The sequence below is a fragment of the Octopus sinensis genome, linkage group LG13 (assembly GCF_006345805.1).
Source record: "Octopus sinensis linkage group LG13, ASM634580v1, whole genome shotgun sequence".
In the NCBI taxonomy this organism is placed as follows: Eukaryota; Metazoa; Mollusca; class Cephalopoda; order Octopoda; family Octopodidae; genus Octopus; species Octopus sinensis.
Window position 1 is genome coordinate 46,311,883 of NC_043009.1, and position 27,013 is coordinate 46,338,895.

At 36.5% G+C, this 27,013-nt stretch overlaps 1 protein-coding gene across 1 annotated transcript in view; it reads right to left on the reverse strand.

Annotated features, from left to right (window-relative positions):
• LOC115218533 overlaps positions 1–23,683 on the reverse strand; it is a 55,778-nt gene extending 32,095 nt beyond the window's left edge. The window contains exon 1 of the mRNA XM_029788407.2: positions 22,378–23,683. The gene's annotated coding sequence lies outside the window, so the exon portion shown is untranslated. The remainder of the gene's footprint in view (positions 1–22,377) is intronic.
• Between the last annotated feature and the right edge of the window lie 3,330 nt (positions 23,684–27,013).

Consider the following 27,013-nt stretch of genomic DNA (forward strand, 5'->3'; position numbering starts at 1 on the left):
GTTTCCAGTAGTCATTTAATGCTACTTCTGTCAGAGCCATTTCTGGTTATCCAGAAAGTGGCATTAATTTTTTTAGGTCGTTCTATTTTTCTCAACTGATCAATAGAGCGTTTGAGTAAACTTATCAGTCATATACCTATAATGACGACTGGGAACAGCTGCAAGAAGCCAAATTTGCCCCAGTAAAGGAAAAATATGTAATGATTATTATTTTGAACTTGTTTTGTATATATATATATATATATATATATATGTGTGTGTGTGTGTGTGTGTGTGTGTGTGTGTGTGGCTGCGTGGTAAGAAGTTTGCTTCCTAACCACATACTTCTGGACTCAGTTCTACTGCGTGACAATTTGAGCATGTGTCATCTACTATAGCCTCAGTCAGACCAAATATTTGTGAGTGAATTTGGTAAACGGAAGCCCGTCGTACATATATATATATATATATATATATATATATATATATATATATATATATATATATATATATATGTGTGTGTGTGTGTGTGTGTGTGTGTGTGTGTCTTTTTGTATTTGTTTGCCCTCCACCTACCGCTTGACAACTGGTGTTGGTGTGTTTACGTACCCGCGAGTAGCAGTTCGGTAATAGAGACCGATAGAATAAGTACTAGGCTTAAGAAATTAGACCTGGGGTCGATTTGTTTGACTAAAACATTTGTAGGCGGTGCCCCAGCATGGCCCCAGTCAAATGACAGAAACAAAGTAAAAGAATATACATGTCTGCAGAGAAATAGCTAAAATTTGCTCTGTTTATAATCATACCATATGTTACATATTTATTATATCATACCTTGATACTGTGTGGACTAAGATCCCCGTTGACAGGCCGCTGGTATTTATAGAGTGTTAAACACTTTCACTATGCAAATTAGGGATTCCTTGATAAACTAACTGCTGCATTTGTTGAGTATATATACAGATCGGCTGCTTTTTTCTCTCGAGACTTTCAGAATGATGTAGACGCAACTGATGAGAACCTAATGAGGTTCGAAAATCAATTAAGATTGTTCATAATTTTTTCAGTCCGCGGAGAAATAACTAAAAATCTCTGTTTAAAATTATACCACATGTTGTATATGTATTTATATATATGTATATATATATATAGTAAAGGAATAAAGATAATAGTACTTGATCTCTCCATTAAAGTTCGCGATCGTAGTACTATATCATCAGTTAGTACATTGGTGTGTATAAATATAAACTTATGTACCTCTATACGTTAATTAGTTAATGAAGTTATCACTACCAATCTCGTCAGACCTTTCAAATACTGATAAACTGTAAGAAAGTTATGTAATGCTATCATCTTCATTCGTTCGTAATTTGTTATCAAACTCTGTGATAATTGCACCAATTTGTTAATTGATAGATTCCCTTGTATTTAGCGTTTGTATAGAATATCATCCTGATTAAATGAATAATTTTGCACCTTTGACATTTTGTTTGATTTATCGCTTGGAGTGCTGATGTAGGTATTCACCTGGATTTCCGTTATCTCTACTTTCTCAGCATTCATAACACTCGACACTCGTCACATGAAACTATTAGTTATTCATAAAAATATATACAGTATTATTTATTAAACAATTTCTTACCAGATTACTCTTTTTACTCTTTTACTAGTTTCAGTCATTTGACTGCGGCCATGCTGGAGCACCGCCTTTAATCGAGCAACTCGACCCCGGGACTTATTCTTTTGTAATCCCAGTACTTATTCTATCGGTCTCTTTTGCCGAACCGCTAAGTAACGGGGACATAAACACACCAGCATCGGTTGTCAAGCAATGCTAGGGGGATAAACACAGACACACAAACACACACACGCATATATACATATATACGACGGGGTTCTTTTCAGTTTCCGTGTACCAAATCCACTCACAAGGCTTTGGTCGGCCCGAGGCTATAGTAGAAGACACTTGCCCAAGGTGCCACGCAGTGGGACTGAACCCGGAACCATGTGGCTGGTAAAGAAGCTACTTACCACACAGTCACTTCTGCGCCTAGATTGAGTAGTTTTTATGTTGATCTTACTTGCATAGAACAGTATACTCTATATATTGGGGCTATAGTTGAAGACACTTGCCCGAAGTGCCACGCTGTAGGGCTTAACATAGAACTATGAGGTTACACACTTACACACAGATGTACACATACATACATACACACATGCATACATACATGCATGTGATTTGTGCTAATGTAAGAAATCCAATTCTGCTGGCAAGCTGTAAACCTACCACATTATATTTATAATAATAAAAACGAATGAAATTTGTAGAATAACGACACGTGTTTCGTACGTTATTATTATTATTTCTTTGCAATTTACTTAATCATTGACATTTTATTGTTATTTTAATTTTAATATTTCTATTATATGTAATTTTCTAGATGGTGTAATTTAATTGTTCATTTTGAATAGATAAAAGGTCATTTTTTTTTCTAATTTTATATATATATATATATATATTATATATATATATATATATATATATATATAACTGTTATACTGTTCTCTTTAAGTCACTTAAAGTTAATTATTTTATCACTTTCTCGGGTGTCAATATTCAGTTGTTGTGTTGAACTATTGTTGATGTTGTTGGTAGTGATGATAATGGCCATGTTGCTGCTAATGAGGATGATGATGGTGATGGTGGGGCAGCTACTATTGATTGTAGTATTACTGATGATGACGACGGTGATAGTGGTGATGACGGTGTTGCTGCTGTTGACGATGACGGTAATAAGGGACGCGGAAGATGGGGGGTGGTTCATCGTCATTGTTGCTGCCAAGAGGGAAACGTTTGTTGTTTCTCCTTTTTGTTTCAGATCAGCTCCGGTTGAATTGATCCATGATGAAAATCAATCTGGACATAAAAGCCACTTTTTTTTAAAATTCACACAGAATATAAAACTATATTTCATTATTCAATGTTTCTTTACATCTTCAAGTCTGTAGATAGTAACTTGAAAGACGTTTGACTTCCATTTTTCGCAGGCTGAGTGGCAACACAGAGGTTCTTGATGTATCTATATTTCTGATTAAAGACACAGCACTGGACGTGGTGTAGACACGTAAAGCACCACAATCCTTCACACTAACAACACGGTTTCCACTTAACTGAGCGCTTAGTCCTTTAGCAAAGGCTAAACGGTAAAAATGTAATATTAGATGTATTTTCCGGCATCGTGTTGATTAGGCAGGAAGCATTTCAATGAGCAAAATAAATTTACTACAAAGGTTACCTGTAAATGACCCAGACGCACGAACATATAGAAACACTTCCAAAAACATACATATTCATACAAATACTCAAACAAGCATATATATGTACACGTGACACATATATTTATGGCCCACGCGTGTAATTTTTAAAGCTACCACACCCTATCGTTAATATTTCAATTTGCAAAGTCAGTCTTACATATAAGAAGAGGTAGACATAATAGACAGACATATAAATATAAATAATTGTGTTCAACTGAGAATGTGCATGGGTGTGAGAGAGTATGGGTGTGTGTGTGTGTGTGTGTAATCGTCTTTCAAATACACTAGCCGACACAGCTGCAATATGTATAAATCTATAAATATATATGTATAAATATATATATATATATATGTATGTATATATGCATATATATATATATGTGTGTGTGTGTGTGTGTTTTGAGAAAAGAAAATGCAAAAGTAGGTATATGAGTATAATTGACATATATTAGAATATAAAATGCTCCACTACTAATGCTATACATAAGTAGAGTGTAAATTGATCTCTATTCTCATTTTTATTATAACTCCAGTAAATATACTACCTTTCTACCCCTTGTATGGTTTATACCATGTTCTTTATACACATATTTTATCATTTAACTGATTGGAGGCGCATACTCAATATACAGGACTTGAATACATAATTGTATATCTTTAGCCAACTCTGACAATATTCGACTTTTAAATGGTTTTAATTTTGGTAATTAATTTCTAAAACGTCTGGAATCGAAACAGCTGTCAGAGATGTTGTCTAACTTTTTAATTGATACATATTTTCTCATCTTTAAATATATATAAACCACGGTTTATCTAGTTACCTTACAGTCGAATAATAATAGTAATAATCAACACTTTTTGAATAGGTAACTAACCAGTAATTTAAATGGATTTTAATATCCTTTAATGAGGTTTGTAACCTTTATTTGAACTTTTACATGTGTGTGTGAGTGTGTATGTGTGTGTGTGTGTATGCGTGTGTGTGTATGTGTGTGTGTGTGTGTGTGTGTGTATGTGCAAGGTCAATGATCGGCCGGTACCAAAACAGCCATCCACCACCACTCATAGCAGTCCAACAAACACACTGGCAGCAAACAACATGAATCTACCAGCTGCTACATAATTCAAACCAAGACGGACGGACGTATCCTTTGGCTGTTGATATGTGCATCTCTGATCACGAGCAGTAGTGGTGAAGCATCATAGCCATGTGTTGAGAAGAATTCTTTAGGGTTTGGATAATTCACCTTTGGAAACATGGGTGTTTTGTTCAAAGCCTTTAACCCTTATTCAGGGACCTTTGGAGCGGGGTGGGCTACTTGGCCCGAAGAAAATTTTAACTGGGTCCTACCTGCAATGTCATGCTGTTTATCTTGATATGAGATCACTATGTCGCGCACATATGGTTGCGATGTATGTGCCCAGTGTACCCTTATCAGACGAGTAATCATGATGGGTACACTGGGCTTCGTATATTTTACCCCAGTGTCACTTTGATGGCATGCACTGCCCTCTCTCTCTCAATAATAATAATAATAATAATAATTTCAACAACAACAACAACAACAACAACAACAACAACAACAACAACAACAACAACAACAACAACAATAATAATAATAATAATAATAATAATAATAATAATAATGATGATGATAATAATATTTTCAAATTTTGCCACTAAGGCAGCTATTTTGGGGGAGGAGATTACATCGACTCCAGTTTTTCACTGATATTTGCTTTATCGACCCCATAACGATGAAAGGCAAATTCGACCTCGTGGAATTTGAACTGAGAACGTAGCGACGTGAGAAATACCTATTTTTTTGCTACCCAAAAGAGGCTACATACAGAGGGTACAAACAAGGACAGACAAACGGATTAACCCGATTACATTGACCCCAGTGCGTAACTGGTATCTAATTTATCGTTCCCAAAATGATGAAAGGCAAAGTCCACCTCGGCGGAATTTGAATTCAGAACGTAACGGCAGACGAAATACTGCTAAGTATTTCGCCCGGCGTGCTAACGATTCTGCCAGCTCCCAGCCCTTAATAATAATAATACTAACAAGAGCACTCAGAGAGCGCAAACCTTCCCCAAAGCAGCACCAACGTCCTCGCAATGATTAGATAGAGGTGAGTTTTAAAATGGGAATATCTGAAATAAACTGGACTGCTCTCACAAACGAGAATACTAAAAATGAACCCGACCGTTCTCAACAATTAAGTAAAAAAAACAAAAAAAAACAGGAAAAGTAATCCAGAATGCTTGTCTGGTACCGGACTGATTCCCGAATGTCGTCAGTTTGTGCCAATTACGAAGCCAAACATCCCTGAAAGTTTCGTTGGAATCCATCCAGCAGTTCTTGAGATATTTTGTCCACGGACAAACAAACAAACAAACAAACACAACTGAAAAGACAATCCCCTCTTTAGCTAAGGCAGGGTATTTATGATACTGCACTAAAGACTTGAAAATCTAATATCGTGAAATTTATCTTACATTACAGAGATCACCAGATTAATTATTTAAAATGACTAGAATTTTTATTTCTTGAATCTTTATTTGTTAAATAATTAGTAGAATAATTATGACATTGATAAATTACTTAGCATTATTACTTCCTAATTTACTAGTAATGCAATTATACTGTAAACGACAACTGTCTTTTATTACAATGTCACTAGCTGACCACGTGCCGTCAATACTGACGGCTAATTGTAGTACTTTATATATAAATAAAGTATATAATAATCACATATACAAACATTCAAATACTTCCCTTGAACACACACACACACACACACACACACACACACACACACATACACACATATACTCGTACTAAGTTGAAACGCTGATTTTTTTCACCCCTTTCTTCTTTATTCATCTATCACCCCCTCCTTTCTCTCATTACTATTACTTTCTCTCATTCCCTCTCAGTCAGGGCTATTACTCTCACTAATTCTCCTTCACTGAATTACTATTTTCTCTACTCCTCCGCGTCTGGCGTGATTCTGGACAACTATATATACACACACAGACATACATACATACATACATATATACATACATACATACATACATACATATGTATATATATATATATATATATATATATATATATATATATATATATATACAAATATGTAAAAACGCTACGCTCATTCTTATATAAGGAGATTAATGTTCATTATTAAGCATTAGACTTGAAATGGAAGCTAGTTTCACTCTTAGACATTGCTTATGGTAAGGCACGTTCACTAACGTTTCTCCATCTAATTATTTATTATTATTGAATATAATTGATTGTAATACTACATGCTGTTGTGTAAATATATAATCATTTGAATCTGCTTCTGCGTACGGTCATTATAAAATGCCACTAGCAGTATCTATGTCCTCCTGTGCATTACGATGTTTTTCGGTTATCCATTTTCGGTCATAAATCCAGAAGTGAGAACAGATTTTTTAAGGAAGCCATTTTGAGGCACATGACATTTTAGAATATTCCTAATATTCACAAGTGAGGGCGCGTGGCTTAGTGGTTAGGGCATTCGGCTCATGATCGTAAGGTTGTGAGTACGATTCCCGGCGACGCGTTGTGTCCTTGAGCAAGACACTTTATTTCACGTTGCTCCAGTCCACTCAGCTGGCAAAAATGAGTTGTACTTGTATTTCAAAGGGTCAGCCTTGTCACTCTCTGTGTCACGCTGATTATCCCCGAGAACTACGTTAAGGGTACACGTGTCTGTGGAATGCTCAGCCATTTGCACGTTAATTTCACGAGCAAGCTGTTCCGTTGATCGTATCAGCTGGGACCCTCGTCGTCGTAACCGGCGGAGTCTTTTAATATTCACAATATACGAAAAGTGTTCTTTTCAACGATGAAAGAAAATCATGGTTTCTTTAGCTAAATCAAATTTATGAAATCAAATAACTAGACTAAACAACCTGTTGAGCATTATATTGACAGCCTGGAAGTCATTCTGTAAATTGGGAACCGAATTGAACAATATCAAGTGCCATGACTAAAATTTCGTTCTTTAGAAATTGCTTGAAGCCCGCTTCTAATATATCTATCTATCTATCTATCTATCTATCTATCTATCTATCTATCTATCTATCTATCTATCTATCTATCTATCTATCTATCTATCTGTCTGTCTATCTGTCAGTCTTTCTGTCTGTCTGTATGTATGTATGTATGCATGCATGTATGTATATGTATATGTATGTATGTATGTATGTCTATCTGTTCATATATATATATATATATATTATACAGGTAATTAGGGTAAGCCCCAGTTGTTTCCTCTTGAAGCGTTGTAGAAGACACTTGCCCAAGGTGCCACGTAGTGGGACTCAACCCTGAACCATGTGGTTAGTAAGCAAGCTACTTACCACAAAGCCACTCCAACGCCTTTTTGATTTTGCATGTCTGACGCACGATGCAGGTTTTCAAACTGCTGATATTCGAGTGTGGTAAAACATTGGTCCTTGCTTGAATTACGACCCATAGAACGTAATAAAGAGGTTTGAGATCTGGGCTATTCCTGGACCAGACGTTGGCCCTTAGAAAAAATAGCACCTTCTCACCAAGGAAGGCCTGTGTTGCTTTTGACCGATGGCATGATGCAGAATTCTGGATAAGCACCACATTGTCAAGCCCAAACTTCTGCTCAATCCAAGGTAACAGAAAGTTCTGCAGGATGGATGTCCAAATACTTCTTTGTGCCAATCTTCAAGCCAAACTCAATGAAGTGTGTGTCCATGACACTTCTATCACTTACCACGGCTCCAAATACCATCACAGAGGCAGGAGTCTTTGTCTCAAACAACGGAGAAGTCAGAAGGTTTGTATGCAATCACTCGAGAATTTCTGCGATTCAGCTCAGCATCCACAGTGAACTTCTTCTCATACACAAACACGGATGTTTTTCCTGCAACTTAATGTTTGATGAATGACAGAAACTTTGGGCACCTCTCGGCTCTGACTGCTTTGGTCTTGGCTGTTAGGAAGCGACAGCGTCGTCGAACATAGCTAGTGATGCCAAGGTTCCTGTTCACAGCCCTGGACTACCGTGGAAAGGATACATTACTTTTCTTTCCAAGAGTTGTCATGGATGTAGATGGGGTTGACTTCAATCGAGCGTTTGTGGCCAGCGAGAATCTTTGGATTGCATTTGTAATCACTTCTAGTCTTGTGTTGTTTTCTATTAATCATAACCTCTTCTTTAAATTGTTTCCACACACGATAATATGCTGCTTCTGGAAGTTTCATCAGCTTAACAATTTTTTTGTTTACAATGGTGAAACGATTCTGTTGTTCCATGACTTTCTGTTGTCGAATCAGTTTGCTATTTACCCGAAAAATAAATACGATGATTAGATTTTCAAGCAAACAAGGTTTTGTCAAAAAAAAAATGATATGTTAAACCCACTTATTCAATTGCTTAAAATTGGTCTCAGTTTATCTGCAACACACTGAAGAGCTGGTTGTTTAAATGTTTGATAGTGGTTTTGTCTTCTTTGTCGGGTGTTTCACTAGGCGCTTCAACAATTTTAATGATGGTGTTCAACATATCCAAGTGCAGTTTACTTGTGCATAAGAACAGGCTAGCACATCATCTCCCGTTCTATTTGATCTGCTCTTCAAAGCTACGGCAATAAGATTATTGGTGAGTCCTTTTTTGTAATGATCCACACCCGTAGAAATAATTGCATCTCGGCACTTTTCCAATTTCTTGATATCTTGACTGTATCACGTATCTCTCTCGTGGAAAGTGTCTTTGCGTGCATTTGGTTTGTGAATGCAGAAAGGAGTGAGTAAAATGATAATGGGATATGATTGAAGAGAAGTGTAATACCAAGAGAGGCGAGCAAACGAGGAAGAGAGAACAAGCGGAGGGGAGAGAGAAGAAAAAATGGAGGACGAAAGTAGAGTGAGAGGAGGTGAATAGTAGAAAGCTAGTGGGTATCCTATGGCGATAGAAGCGTGCGACGTATGCAGACTTTATCGGTTGGAAGTATACAGTTACAAATCTGCACATAAGGCGGCAGGGTTCTTATTTTAACATCGCTAACATGTTTTCATGGACAGGAACTGTTTTCGGTGGAGAATCCTGTGTCTGAGCAGCTCTTTTAAGGAGAACTCTGCTCACCTGGATCTATTGAGAAGGTGCTAGAAAAGTCGCACTAAAAGTTGTCTGTCGTCTCTCTGCTGGTTAGTTTACTGCGGCTAACGGTGGTTCAATTTAGCAGGAATGAGCAAAGAATTGATATACACAATGATAAAAAGTATGCAAGGATTAAGGTTGCTCTTAACCTGACCTGTTGGAATGTGGGAACTCTTTTAGATCGAGCAAATAGGCCTGAAAGAAGAACAGCTCTAGTAACTAAGGAGCTAAGGCGTTTTAATGTTGATATTGCAGCTCTTTCTGAAACAAGATTTTCAGATGAAGACAATATTGTCGAAAGAGCGGCAGCTTTCACATTATTATGGGTTGGGAAGCCGAAGGGAGAAAAAGGGAAAGTGGTGTTGGGTTTGCAATTAGAAGTGATTTGCTAAAAGACCTAGAAGAACCACAAAACGTAAATACACGCATAATGAAACACCGGATCTCTCTTTCTTGTGGACGTTTTGTAAATTTTTTCTCTATGCTCCTACACTTTCAACAAGTGAGGAAAATATCCATGCATTTTATGAGGAGCTTAGAAGTATTCTATCAGTCCCTTTGAACGAGAAGTTGGTTGTGCTTGGTGACTTTAAAGCTCATGTTGGTAGAAACTATGGTGCTTGGAATGCACTCGGGCGTTATGGAATAGGAAAGGTGAACAACAATAGGCTGCATCTGCTACAAGTGTGCTCTGAGCTAAGGTTGATTGTTGGGAATACTTTCTTCTATCATAAGATGAAACATAAGTTACCTGTATACACCCAAAATCAAAGCAAGGTCACATGATTGACTTTGTATTAACTCGGAAAGCATAGTATTGCGAGGTGCTGATTGTGATACTGATCACAAAATGGTTAGGACGAAGTTCATGTTCAGGGTCCGTAAGAAGATTCATTGTGCAGGGGTACGAGTATCAAAGAAAATTGATGTAGAGCAGCTAAAACAACCGCAAGGTTTGCAGTTGTTTCGGAAGAGATGCAGCAATGAAGATTCAGAGGTGTTAGGTTTTAAGAGGAGACAACACCGAGATTGGTTTGATTCCAATGGTACAGTGATAAATGAGCATTTAGCAACAAATAGGTCCACTCATGAAAAGATTCCTGACCCAAACGTTAAGAACAAAGTGCAAATAAAAAAAAGTTCTACAAGTCTCAGAAAGCAGACTTACAAAAAGAACTCAGGAGGTGTAGAGACACTTGGAGAAATTTGTCTGGCGACGTACAGACAGCCTATGACAGGAAAGGCAATAAAAGTTTCTATAGTTTATTGTGGCAAGCTTTTGGACCGCAATCTTCATCATCATATGTTCCCTTGAAGTCGAAATATGGAAATGAGTTTATTAAAATCCTCCTGGGATAATGAATAGATGGAGAGAACACTTTGCAGATCTTTTCCACAATCTGTATATAGTGAACATGGATATCATAAACAACATTCCGCAAAGAGAGATAGTGCAATAGATGGATGATATACCTTCCACTGAAGAAGTAAATCTGACATTATGTAAACTGAGATCAGGTAAAGCTCCTGGATTGGATGGTAGTCCAGTTGAAATTCTGAAAGCAGGTGGTGATTATATTTCATCTGAAATTCAAAACCTGATAACTCGATTTTGGAATGAGTTTTATGTGCCACAAAAATGGGTAAATGGCATTCTAATCTCTGTATACAAGGGTAAGGGCCCGAAAGCAGTGTGTGGTAATTCTAGAGGGATAATTCTTTTGGCACATACCGGGAAGACACTTTCAAGGATTATGTTAGATAGTCTTGTTGAGAATATATGTCCACATGTGATTCCTGAAGAAGAGTGATTTCAGACCTGAGCGAGGAACAATGGACATAATATTTTCTGTGAGGCAGGTTCAAGAGAAATACTTAGAGGAACAGATGTCACTATACCAGGTCTTCATAGATTTAACTAAGTTATTTCACACGGTAAACAGGGAGGCACTATAGACAGTTTTGTGAGCATTTTTAAGGAACCACACAGAACCATGAAAGTTCAGGTACATTTCGGACTCACAATTAGTTTGGAGAAAACCAAAGTGATGTTTACTCCCGTGCCAGGACAAACATCTTGAACCAAACATTTTTGTGAATGGAACAAGGTTAGAAATCGTTGAAACCTTTGTTTAACTAGGAAGCACACTGTCAAGAGATGGTAGTCTTGATGCAGAGATATACTATTGAATAAGGAAGAGAAGTATTGCATTTGGAAAGCTCGAAAAGCGAATAGGGGCGGATAGAGGTATTTCCCTGCAGACAAAAATAAGTGTGTATAAAGCGTATGTATTGTCTGCACTTCTTTATTCAAGTGAGACATGGACCACTTACAAGCGTCACATAAAAATTCTGGAGAGATTTCATCAAAAGTGCCTCAGACGTATCTTAGGAGTCAAGTGGGACTGTTTCATACGAGATACAGAGTTTTTGCGCATGGCATGTTGCAGCTCAATTGAACATGTTATCTTGGCTCAAAATAAATGGATTGGACATGTTATTAGAATGAAAGACGAGCGTTTGCCAAAGCGTCTTTTTTATGGTGAGCTCAACTCTGGTAAGCGACCACAACATAATCTGAGGAAAAGGTACAAAGACTGTGTGAAGGGAAACCTGAAGAAACTAGATATGAACAAAAGTGACTGGGAAACTTGATGTTCTGGATCGGAATAAGTGGAGAGGTGCTGTTAGGACTGGTTGCAATGCCTGGGAGGAAAAGATGATTCAGCACTCTGAACTTTAAAATACCTGTCGTAAAGAAACAATTAGAACTGTAATCAGCAGTGAACATTAGGTATGTATTATATGTGATCGTGTTCTGTTCTCAAAAGCAGGATACGTGAAACACATGAAGTCACATGAAAATCGTAATGCCCAGATAGCTAATGATCTTGGACACCAAATACCTCTTACGACTTATGTCATATGTCAAAAACTTGTAAGACAATTATCTGGACTTAAAAGACACATGCTAGTTCACAAAAACATTATTTCAAAATCAGATTCCATAGAGAAAATACATAGAAGAAACTTGAATAATATCTGTCACTTGTGTTTTAAACCCTGTCAGCAGCTGGTCATATAAGTCATCTAAGGGCTCATCAACAGAGTGACTGTACTGTGTGATGGGGTGTGGTGTGTGTGTTGATGGGACGGCTATCATCCCTCAAGATGAAGTAATCATCATCATATATGTGTATATATATATATATATATATAGAAAATAGTAAAAAGTGAAAAAACTACAGAAGGCTTGTTTTAAAAGGTTAAAAAATATATATTTGAGTCAATATGTCTGAAGAATATTATAAATTTTTTTCTTACAATGACATAGTTTAGAAAAAATGACCGGTTTCGCGTTCAGCTTTTCAAATTTCTTACATCGTTATGTTTATGTTGAGAAGAGTTATCGTTATGTTTATGTTGAGAAGAGTTCTAGATAAGGGGAGGTAATAAGTGATTTCTTCCGGTGTAAGGGAGATAATCGCTTAACATTTTTTGCCTTTCCTTTGGGGTGAATTTCTCTGTATAAGTATGTTGGAATGGTTAAGTCTGGGCTTGTACTTTTCAATGAAGAATGTTTCTAATTTGTGTTGGTGTTCCGATAGCACATTGGTAAAATGGAAAGATTAAAAATTGTGGTAGTAGTTGCTTTGCGCATTTCTCAATGTGCTCACTAAAAGGTATCATTCTGTATTCTGGGAATGCAATCTGTTGTCGATGCAGTGTGCATCTACGTCTGAGTGATAGTCCCGTGGATCCCACGTAGTCTTGGTGGCAGCCCGAGCATTTTATATATATATATGTATGTATGTATGTATGTATGTATGTATGTATGTATGTGTGTATGTATGTATGTATGAATTTATATATATGTTTGTATGTATGTAATGGGAGTGCTTCGTGAGTATATAAACACCAGTATGGAAAGTGATAGAAAGGTATGTTCGAACAAGAAAAAAAACATCCCGTTCTGTAATTATTCTGCTCTATTCACATAGATACCCTCTATTGCACTTGCTATTAGACATGCAATGAAATATCTGACCACCCTGTTGGAAAACTGTAATCAATAGATGTTTTGATTATAAGATGTTTGATATAAAAATATTCAGAAAGCTTAATAGTTAATGTACAATAGAAACAACAATTATTTGTATTCTGTAAGAGATTTGGTGACATGAAAGTACGCAAATAGCTGCACCCGGTAATAGGAGTGTCGCAGACTCAGATCTCCGAGATTATAGCTTGGATTCTAGCAGACAGGAGAGAAAACAACTTAATACATACATAGAACTATCTGCACATACACGTACGTACGTACGTACACACAAACGCACATACACTTACACACAAACACATATGTGTTTGTACGTATTTCTATTTATGCTTGAAGATTAATGTGTGTAGGATTGTGTGTATATTGGTGTGAGAGAAATAAAGCAGAAAAAGAATGACAGAGAAAGAGAGAGAGAGTGGTGGGAGAGAGAACGAAAAAGAGGGAGAGTGAGAGCAGGAGGAAGAGAATGATATTGAAGGTGAGTGAACGGGTAGATTTTGAGTATTTTTAGACATGATTGTTTATAAATAGCTTTTCTATAATCTGCATGACACTGAGTTGAATAAATTTTGAATAATCGATAACCACCCCCAAATTACTAATGATATCTAATATGAAGGTACTGGTTATAAATAAACTAACGTTTATATTCGTAACAAACCAATATAGATACTACAGATATTATAATGGAAACTCAATTCTTGCATTCTTATTTGATGGGGTTAGTAGCGAGCAAGTTTGTTTTGTGTTAAAGTTGAATGATTTCGCTCTTCCCATAATTCATGAAGAATTCTATGAAGAATCACTTTCTCGAACCTATGTGATTATGGCATTCTAGCTACAATGATTGTATTACGAGATTCCTATGATTAGATTTCGAGATTTAAAAACAGGAGATTCCTATTTCAAATATGGTTAAGAGTTTGTTATGAAAAAGTTCCTTACTCCACGAAGAACATTGTTGCTTTTGCTGGTGTTTACCCCTAAATCGACCCCGAATGAGCAGATCTATAATCAAAGATAATCCAGGCCTGACCATATTATCTTGTGGTCAGAGGAGAGGGAGAGGGGGGAGACAGACAGAAAGAAAGAGAGAGAGAGAGAGAGTATATCTAGGACTAGGTAATCCAGTATGTCCACTGGGATGGATTGGTGGAAATGTTAGAGAGTCAGACGAAATGCTTTGAGTTTGACCCTGCTGTATAAATTCTGAGATGAAATCATGCGAGATCAACTTTACTTTCATTTTACCAGGGTTGATGAAGTAAAACATTAGACTAAAACTGGGGTCGTTGCGGTTTTATTTGAAATGATTTATTTATTTTCCGCATTATTTCTTTCTCCTGATGCTTTGGTGTGGTTTGTAGGAGATTTGGATGTTAGTTACAATAAGTCGAGCCACTGTGTTGATGTTCTCTGTAGGGTATATGTAAACGTAGTATCACTAACGTGAGGCATTCAAGCTATTTTGGTAGTCGTTTTGATTAAGCATAAATGCATAGAATTGGAGACATGCATCCCATTATTTAAGCTTCAATAGAATCAAATTAATTCAACGTAATAATCATAGTCTCAGAGAACTCTTTTTGTTGCTTTTGTTCTGCCTTACGTCAGATCTTTTTAGCCATGGTCATTATGCCTATTGTTTCACTGTGTCGATTCAGGACTAATTTTTGTTTCTGATATTGTTTATACAAATGTACATAATTTGCCCATAAAGCTATCAAAGACAGAGTCATGAAAGTCTTTGTCTCATGTTTAAAACATACGTACTGTACATATTTTTTAAGTCCGCGGTTTTCCTCTTTCATTTGTTATATTGACTTCTTAGGTAGGAAACCAGAGAAGTAAACAAGTTCAAAAAGGGAAATTCACAGAGCTTATAAATAATTCATTAGAAATTCAAAGCGCCCATAAATAATTCACTAGAAGCTTTCCCGGATTAAAGAATAAGCTCACTTTTAGCAACGCATCGGAAATGATTTATCGTTTATGAATAAAATGTCATATAACAAGGTCGAACTTCCCTTTTTCTACAACCCTTCTTTGTGAACATCTACTTGCTGCATCCCACAAATACGCAAATGTGTACGTCCATTCATCCAAATAGGTTCGTTCATTCATGCAAAAAGGTACGTTCAATGATACAAATGGATGCATCCATTTTCAAATATCTGTCTATGTAGGCACATTTTTGAATAACTTAATTAATTGAGATTAAAAAAATCCACTGTCTTTCTTTGATTGAAGCTTTGATAAAAACAATCATGGCTAATGTAAAACTTCATTAAGGTAACTAAATCTAAATGATTACCCTAATGGTAAAAGCGTTAATATATTTTATTAGACAAATTTGAACCCATTATTGTTATTTGGTCGGTAAGGGCATGCAATGTTCCTCTTCCTGATTGCTATGGCGAAAGAGATCGTGTGGTGAACGAGACTGAAAGGATTGAAGACAAACACTTTCCACTTCGGCCAAGTCTCACTGACTTTAAAAAATTCTATTTGAAAAGGAAAGCGTGAGGCGTGTATGACCCGAGGGAGTGTGTCTACTCTAATCTGATACTTGTAGGCTGATGAATACGGAAGAGAGAGGAGCACTTGCCATGGTGCACCTGGTGAGAAGGGTGGGCCGGGATCGGTGGGGTTCCTTGGTTGTCCAAGTGTAGCGATTTCCCCCTATTAGAAATTTTGTTTGCTAATATTTCTTTTTGTAAATTGATATTGCATGTATTGTTCATACGTTTCTTTGTAAATTCCCACTGTTCTTTCTCTTTGTATTAGCCTTGATATTTACAGCCCTTGTGACCAATAAAGAAAGAATTATTATTATCATGTAACTGTTTAGTATTTGTAGATTGAGTAGTTTGAGGCAAATTTCTACTGCATCATGCGCTACACCTTCGTGTGCAGCATTGTGTGTTCATTTCTGCTTTTGGAAGTGTGTGAACTCTTCCTGGTACTGTGTTGTGTTAGCTTTTTTTTTTCTTGAGATGCGGTGCTGGCTTTTGCTGTGTTACTGCTTGTATTGTGTGTTGAGTGTGTAATACTTTGGCTTTCGGACTTGCTGATGGAAATTATTTCACTGGGTAAATGCTGCGTAGAGTGTGTATTGTATTTGTGGGTTGTTTTGTTTTGGCTGTATTATTGGATTGATAGTGTCTTGTGTAGGATGTGACCTGTTCCTAGCAGGGAAATTTTTTGACAATGTGTTGTGTGGAGGATCCAGATATAGCTTATACATTTTTGCTCATATGACTTTTTATCATGCCTGATGTTCCAATTATTATTAGTATTGTTTTTACCGTCATGCCCCACATCTTGAATACTTCAATTTCTAGGTTTTTGTACTTTGGCAATTTCTCCACTTCTTTTTTGACAATATTTTGATCAGAAGGAATTGCAATGTCTATCAGTAAGCTAGTGTTTTTTCTACAATCCTTGACTATTATGTTTGGGCGACTAGCATTTATTTCTTTGCCAGTTCGAACCGGCATATCCCAGATGATTGTGGCCTAATCGTTGCCTTTTACATTACTTGGCACATGCTTATACCACCTGTTGTCAGTTTTGATGTTGTATTATTGGCATAGTTTACAGTGGATTTAACTGCTTACTTTGTCGTGTCTGTGTATATATTCAGATTTGCAAAGGACTGAGCAACCCGAGATGATGTAGACAAACGTCTCATTGTGCTGGTTGCACATTCTGCATTTGGTGCTGAGTCCTGCTTTCATTATTTTGTTTTTATAATTGGTTGTAGTCAGTCATTAATCTTGTGCAGCGAGAATCAGTCCTTCCGCTTCGGCTTTTAGTCCTGGGCTTTTGAGCTATCGTTAGCTTTTACTTAGGCTCACTTCTTCTCTGTCAATCCTTGCAGAGTACTGGCATGAAGTGATTTTTATCTTCATTTCTTCTTCAGTATCTTTTGTAATTCAATTTTCAAGTTGTTCATCCGAGGTGAGTGTGTTAGTATAGTTTGCCTCTGCTTTGTATTTTGTCGCCTCCTTGTGTACAGGGAAAAGCTTATATATGCCTGGGTACATGTAGGCCTAAGCACATGTCGGCCTAAGCACATGTTGGCCTAGCTATACACGATCAACACATTAAACATGTCCATGTTGCAATAGGCCTCGACATCACTATCACATCGAACAACGATGTGTACCAGTAGGACACACTGAGTGCAGCAGTAGCTCTTGCTACATGCACCTAATTAATGAAAATGTGAAGGATTGAAGTGATCTGCAACAAGCACAGTCAAACAAGAACAGTCTGGAACCGGGGTCAGATTCTCTTTCCTGAGCAGACAGATTGGATAGTTTGTGAATTATTACTTTTTGGTTTCAAGTTATTTATATTGATACACACACACTCTCTCTCTCTCTCTCTCTCTCTCTCTCATTTTCTCACTGTCTGTCCTCTTCCCTATTTCTCTCTCTCGCTCTCTCTCTCTCGTTTTCTTACTGTCTGTCTCTTCCCCCTCTCTCTGTCTCTATCATATGCAAGCATAAGGTGAAGGCACATTCATTATATCAATATTCCAGCTTCTCAAGACGACGAGCTGGCAGAATCGTTAGCAAAATGCTTAGCGACAATTCGTCCGTCTTTACCTCCTAAGTTCAACTTCAACCGAAGTCGACTTTACCTTTCATCCTTTTGAGGTCGAGAAAATAAGTACCAGTTGAGCACTAGGGTCAATCTAATCGATTTAGTCCGTTCCCCGAAATTTCCTACCTTGTACCAAAATTTGAAACCAATATTCCAGCTACTCAATAACAGCCAAAGCATTTCCACAAACATTATGGCCGTGGGGACTTAGATTGTTGGTATAGTCATGAAGTGCTTCGCTGTGTCTATATTTGTGACACTTAACAAGCCAATCCATCACTGAAAATTATCACAAGACTGGAAAAAGCTTGTTAAATGAATGACTGGTCGGTAGATCTTAATTCAAAGTATCCTTGACCTAACGTTTGAAATGGTAAATGATATCTCAAATTGGCATACCTAATTTTTCTCTCTCTCTCTCTCCATCTCGCCCTTTCTCTCACTTTTTCTCTCTCTCCCTCTCCCTCTCTCCATCTCCTCCTCCCCTCTCTTTCACTACACACAAATTCTTCTTCGTTTTATTTGTTTCGGTCTGTGGCCATGCTGGATCGCCGCCTTGAAGAATTTTTATCACCTATCTTTTTAAGCCTGGTACTTATTCTAGTGTTATGATTATTACTGTTTATTTGTGATACTGAGTTCGAATCTCTTGTGTGAATTATCGAACTTGGTCAGGATGGATTACAGCTATTTGGAGTAGGCTGCATACATTCAGCCGTAAATTTCCAGAAACGTACCTATAGCTTAAGGAATAATCTTACCATTCAAGGAAAGCTATCGTCACTAAAGGAATCTCCTCATCACTCAAGGAATGTTCTTATTACACAAATAATATTCTCATCACTGATTAGAGTACGAGATTGTTATAATAAAAACATCTACACATTTACACATGCACACACATATATTCGTACGCATACATATATATATACATGCATACCTGGATATTTATAGAAGCATGTACATTCGTACGCGTGCATACAAACAGACAGACACACAGACACACACGCAGACACACACACACACACACACACACACACACTCACAAAGTAGTCTCAGAGAAAGATTTTAAGAACTTTTGCCACAATGAACTATGTTGATGTAATAGTTGAGAAGAGGAACTCTCTAGGAAAGTACTCTTTTGCAAAGGGAACAGGCATGGGACTATATTTAAAATTTTACTGCACTACCCTGTAGTTCTTGATTCAATCGCATTGTGCAATACCCGCGACAATATTTTCTAACTTAGCCTGGGAGTTGGCTTGATCGTTACGTTGTGAATGGAATTTGGTAAATGAAACCTTTGCGGGATATAATATACGGCTTAATGTATATAAATAATATAAGCTGTACATAAAACCTTTATATATATATATATATAAAGGTTTTATGTACAGCTTATATATTTATATACATTAAGCTTATGTACAGCTTATATTATTTATATACATAAATGTATATAAGCTTATGTACAGCTTATATTATTTATATACATACATATATATATATATATATATATATATATATATATATATATATATATATATATATATATATATATATATATATATATATATATATATATATATATATATATATAATAAAATGTATATAAATAATATAAGCTATACATAAAACCTTTATATTATGCAATATATATATATAATATATATATATATATATATATATATATATATATATATATACATATGTAATATAAAACCATCAGTTGCTATCGGGTACGATTTATCACTATGTACTATGCTGCAGCTTATGTCGAGCAGACATAGACACGCTTTCGAACCCTTCGTATCCCAGTGTAACATTCAGGATGTGGCAAACAGGAGAGGTAAAAGTGCAGCACCAGCACTTGACGGCCACATTATTTATCGACCGTGACAGAATAAAAAGCAAAGTTGATTTCAGAAGGGGTTTAAACTCAGACCACTGAAATCCGGAATATATATGGTTGGACATTCTCTCACCAACGTCCGAACGACGTATACAGACTTATACACATATATGCATGCATGTATGTATGCATGTATGTATGTATGTGTGTATGTATATATGTACTTATGTATGTATATATATATGTATGCGTGTATGTGTGTATGTATGTATGCATGCATGCATGTGTGCTGCTGTTTTCAGCCGTTTGTACGTCGGCGAAAAATGTAAAAATCCCACACAATGAAAATTATTACTTTAAGAATGAAGCCCCTCTAAGATATTTGTTCTGCACCGCATTAGCTACTTCTTGTGATTTCATCATTATATATGCTGCCATCCAGTGATTATCTCCTTGGAAACCTGTAACCAACGACGCTAACATCCACCAGCAGAGACTTTGAAATCACCATAAATTATTTCAACCTAAAAAAGAATTGAATTGCCATTTTTTACATGACTCTTGGAATTTAATAATACTTTTTTAACGCAGGGCACAAGTATTTTAAATAGGGGACTCTATTCTATGTCTTCAGTTTGTCTAGCTGTTCAGTTTAGCTTAGATGTATTGTAGCAGCGTTTCAAGTATCTATCGTATATTTTAACCAGGTAGATATTCACCTGTAATCTAAACAAGACAATAAAGAACCGAGTTAAATGGGCATCTATAGTTCGCGAAATGGTTTACGTAGCGATCATGTGTTTTATACATATCTATGGAGATGTACGATATACACACACAGAAGTACATTTATAAGTGTGTTTGAATATTTTCAGTTGAACCAGGTGAGAATCAAGCACAGAAAAAATAGTCGACAACATAACCAGGAATGTTTATCTGATGCGCATTCCTTTGTAATCAATTACAGATTAAGTCATTAAGTAATTAAACAAGTAGCTCCAATATAGAATTAAAAAAAAAAAAAGATTTAGAAAATCAATGGTTTTTCACTGAGTATTTATATTATTGCAGTTTGTGACGCGCACCTGATGATATGGGTCTGTTACCTGGTTCCAAACTTCTACATTTGATTTTGACCATATATGAAGTTCCTAAATATTATGGACGGAAGAAATGTAATGGTGTGAGGTTCATGCATTTCCAGTAGCATTGTAGGTAAATGTGATGTGGTTTTCAGCAAAAACTCGGAACGTAAATCCCGGATATAAGACGGTGTAGTGAGTAGATCTTAACACTTGCTCCTCTCCTGTGAGATAATAGTCATTTCTAACATTTAACTAACATTATTTTATTGACACTGGGAGGGTGGTAATGTCGACCCTGTTGAGATTTTAAATCAGAACATTAACGAAGTAACTAGATAACATAAAGAAATTTTTTCCGTGTTCAAAAGAGTTTGCAATCTGTCGCCCTAAAGAGAGTAGAAATGTTAGTCTCGATTGACTTTTCACAACTCCCTATACTCTGTGGAAAGTATAAGGAGTACAATTAACTCTGATGCATTCTACATGTTTCTCTCAAGAATATCGAAGTACCATAGACTTGATGAACTGAAAATGTGAGCTGATTTCGTTTCTCTTTAATGTGTATGTAACATCACTTATATTATTAAACTCGGATAGAAAGGGTTTGAACGTCACAACATTACATTTCTCTAACCTAGTAAAATACAGTCATTAATATGAAAAAGAAAGTACATTTTCTTATACAACGATCGTCATATTTATCGATTATAATTCTTAAATTCCCCACATTCATTTACACCTATACACATACATATACATGTATACATATCTTCACACGTAGACTCAGTTATTCACATCCCCATTGATGAGATATATTTATTTATTGAATTTTCACAGATGAATATACACATATATAAAAACCTTTGAAATATCATACAAGCACATATACTAAGTTATTTTTGTAAACATAAGAATAATATCTAGTAAATATGTTTTTAATAGCTAATTAAATCAATTAGAATAATGAATTTTCAGAGCACTGCATTTTTTCACATGCGTTCACGCATACTACGCCAGTGAATAGAGACAGATCTCCACGCTGCTTCGCACAATGACGACTACATACTCTCCTCATAGCTGTCATAAAGAAAATGTAGTTTTATTTGACACCATTTCTTACAACACTTCAATTATCTGTCTCTGAAATAATCTATCAGGGTTACTGATATAAAAGCAAAGCAAATCATCTCATTCTTACGTACCACCACCCTCCATCACGACTGGATAAATATCGATTTGATTCCAAAAGAATTTAAGTAAATGTGTATATATAAAGTTTATACTTACGGAATATTCAAACTGATGTTATGTCAGGCTATGTTGGAATAGTTGCTATCGTTGATGTTGTTCTGTTTGTTCTAGCAATTGTTGCAATAATTGGTTTCGTCGCTTTAAACAGAGTGGCCATTTCACTGTGCTTAATAGCACACAACACCTGCTGTGTGTCTGCAGACAAACTCTTTCGTTTAATAACTTACGGAAACAATAAATTCCTTTCTCCCTTTCTCAACTTATCACCTCATATATACATCGAATGAATCCGAATACTCTTATTTCCCGTAGAGATGTGAATGTGTGTGTGTGCACGCACATATCTCTGTTAGTGTATTTGTGGTGTGTATGGACACATGCAAATGTGTTTGTTTACTTGTCTTTTGTGTAATTACTTGGACGCAATGAACTCACACGTAGGTTTATGCACACACACATGCACACACACACACACACATATATGTATATGTGTATGTATGTATATATGTATGTATGTACCTATGGATCTATGTGTGTGTGTTATTTTACATTTTTTCCGTGAATCAGTGTGTCAGTGTTCCACACGGAAAATACGCTCTTGTACTCACCTGAGTACATCGGTGACAGGTATACGACAGCATATAAGAGAATATTTGCACGCTGACAGGAATGAGAAATAACTAGAATGTCTATTTCCACAGATCTATGACTGCTACTATGCGTAGTTGCATTCGCGTTTGCATGTACGTGGAAGGGAAATTAATTCGTTAGCTTATAATACGCCTGTAAAAGATCTATGTGCTTTGATGTAGGCTTTTGTCAGTATAAGGTTCTAAAGAGAATAAAAGGAAGATTAGTTTTGATCTTTACGTTATCCAGCATAATCAATAATTATATCTCAGACTGGAGGTGGAGGAAGCGACGAAAATATGACGGTAGTCGAAACGTTTCCATAGTAACGTTTGGCACACGAGTATTCTTGTAAATATTCCATATGGTTCATTGGCTTTATCAATTTTAGCACAGTAATTCTATTGCAATTTTAATTTAATTTTTTTTTGTTTTCGTTTTTCACTTTTTCTCCTCCACTGTAAACAGAATTGTTTTTGTTACGTGGTAATAATCAAAAGTGAAAGTAAACCGAGTGAGTAGCATTAAAAGATGGAGCGAATAAAACCAGGAAACGGCGACGATTACGGCAGCGGCAGCAGCAGCAATAGCAAGCAGCTAAAGCAATAACAGACACACCGATAGCAATAACAGCAGACTCTGTAGCAGTTACAGTAGCCGCGGCAGCGACAGCAACAGTCACGCAGAAGTGCAAAACGGTGGTTTGTAATTTTAAAATTGTACCGGCTTAAAAAAGCAAACCTTATTTCATTGGCTGAGGAATTAAAGAATAATTACTCGTCGGTGGATTAATGACAGAATTAAGTGGTTGTCTGTAGAAATCGTGTTTAAGCGTTGTTATAATATCAGGAATTATTAATTAATAATTCCCTTTGTTAAATTGTACACTTTACAGTCCATATCCATGTAGGTGAATATTGAGGTAAAAGTAGTCATAACACTCTATTAATATTAACAATGATGATAATAATAATAATAATAATAATGATCTTTTCTACTATAGGCACAAGACCTGACATTTCAGGAAGAGGTGTGAGTCAATTAGATCGACACCAGTGCGTAACTGGTACTTATCTCCTCGAGCCCGAAAGGATGAAAGGCAGAAAACACTTCGGCAGAATATGAACTCAGAATGTTAAGACAAATGGAATGCAGTTAAGCATTTTGCCTGGTTTGTTAACCATTTTGTCAGCTAGCCACCTTAATAAAAATAAAATTGTCTACAGAATTCTAATGTACGCGTATGCGATATATATATATATGCGATATATATATATATGCGAGATATATATATATATATATATATTCGTGTGTTTTTGCGTGTGATTATCTCTGCGTGTATTTTGTGTGTGTGTGTGTCTGTATGTATGTGTGCGCGCGCGCGCGAATTGGGAATTTATAGATAGTTCCATTTAAATACAGATCGCTGAAACACAATCAAACAGGATGGTTTTCTGCGTAAATTGTAAATATTCCCTGGTGTATCCATAGTTTCGGCACAATTATAATGGGAATAACATGTTAATTTCTTATTCTCTCTCTCTCTTTCCCTTTCCCTCTTTCTCTTTCTCTCTTTTTCTCTGTCTCTTTCCCTCATACGTCATATCACGTCACATCACATCACATCACATCACACCACATTGCACCACATAAATGATATCGTACTTTTATTCACAACAGCAAGTAATTGCAACTGAGATTTTACACACCCGTGGTTCCAAGTTATGACTAAAGAGTTTATCATAATATAACCAATAATCTCATAGAAACACAGTAAATATAGAATAAAAATAAAATATATGTAAGTGAACTAAACATCGTGTATACTTCATGCCATGTAGGAACTGCAAGATCTACTCAGAAGTATTGCTGTCTCTTTTTCTGAATCCGTCGTAATATCGGGAAAACCTTCTAAGACAGAGAGAGGGCTGAACGCTAAGCGGCTTTTACGTTCTGTGTTCAAATTCCACCGAGGTCGACTTTGTCTTTCATCCTTTGTAGGGTCGATAAGGTTGATAAAATAAGAACCAGTTGAAAACTGGGGTCGTAATAATCATTTTCGCCCCCTCTCACTAAAGTATTGACTTAGAGCCAAATTTTGAAACCAGTATTGGAAAACCTGTATTACTAGCAAGCTTCTTAGTGTAACAAATGCTTCACCCCTTAGCCTCTGCCTTTCCCTTGAGTGGGCAGCGAGGACTGAATTACTCATATATATATATATATATATATATATATATATATATATACAGGGTGCGGTGAATAAACTGTCGTCTAAATTACGGAAAAATGAAAATAACACTGACATTCCATTTTAACATATATATTTACCAAAGTTACATAAAAATATCTTGAAATACTTAGAGTAAATAAATTCAATAAAATCGCCGTTGTCTTCAACCACGGCCTCCGGACGACTTTGGAATCTCCTGAAATTCTGGACGGTATCCTTGTTTAACTTGGTGAATGGAACCATATTCTTTGCCTTCAGTTCATGTTAGTTGTTACAAGGAGTTTTGTTGGTCTCTCGCTCACCTGCGGGGGTTGCAATCTTGGGAGTTAGGTGGCCAGATGTTTGAGGTGATGTGGTCGCATAAATTGTCTGACAGTCGTGACTGGGTTCTCCTGCTTGTTTGGTATGGTGCAGAATCCTATTCCCAGACAAGGGTTTTCTAGCGGACACCATTTTGACCTAGGCAGAACTACCTTCACCAGGTGATGTAGGCCTCCGTGTTGAGACTGAGGCCGTGTGGGAAGATGAATGGAAGCATAACGTCGACAACACTAGTGATCACTCTAAACAACATGACGTTGACTGGATGTTTCATTTTTATCTCTCCCGGTATATGTTTTGGGGACATGCTTAAATAGTCTTCACTGTTAATTCTGCCATGAAGGGAAACCATTTGGCCAGCAGATTTCCAAGATATAGCATCCCCCCACCGATCATCAGAAATCCTCCTCCATGTTTAACAATTGGAAGAAGGCAGTGTGAATCAATGCTTCTTTAGGCTGTCTCCATACGTATACTCGGCCGGTGGTCGGAAATTAGGTAATGGGTGACTCGTCCGAGAAAATAACACTCCACTGCTCCAGGGACCAATTCTGTAGGTTTTTACTCCACTCTGAACGCTTTGTAACGTTTGATTTTGAAATTAGTGATTTTCTGATTGTAGCCCTCCCGTGAAATCTGGCTTTGCATAGCTCCCGGCGAACAATCTTTGTGAAAACTGGGTTCCCGGGGTGGTCATTAAACTCTGCAGTAATTTGGGGAGCTGTACTTTTGTGATCCTTTCTAACAATTCGCGTAAGAGTCCGACGGTCCTTATCTGAACGTTTTGGTTTTCTTCTGCTGTTTTGTCATTATTTTCGAGATAGTACTTCTTGATACACCAAATATTTCGGCTGTTTTCGTTACGCTAGCGCCTGCCATACGAGCACCAACAATTTGACCTCTTTGAAAGTTCAATAGATCTGTCATTTTATTGAATTTTATTTACTTTTTCTGATGATATCTGAAAAGAAGCAGCAATTTTAGCAAAACAAATTATGCAACACTAATGATAAATTAATAATAATAATAATAATAATAATAATAAACAAGCTTTTGGCGGTTTTATAGATATTTCAAAAATATGATGCTATGATGCTAAGCTTTTATATTATTTTGTCCAACCCCTGTATATATGTATGTATATATATGTATATATATGTATATATATATATATTATATATATATATATATATATATATATATAAATTGATGTGTGTGTGTGTTTGTGTGAGTGGCTGCCTGTGTGTGAATGTGCGTGTGCTTGTATGTGTGTTTGTCTGTGTGTGTGTATGTATGTGTGTGTATTTGTGTTTGTTTGTGTGTGTGTGTGTGTGAGTGTGTGCGTGTGTGTGTGCGTGTGTGTGTGTGTGCGTGCGTGTATGTGTGTGTGTGTGTGTGAAGTATGCGGTGTATTTCCACATCTCGTCTCTTTGATAGAGCTGAAGTCCAGCGTCAAGTAAAGATAGAGACAGGATTGATTTTGAGAAT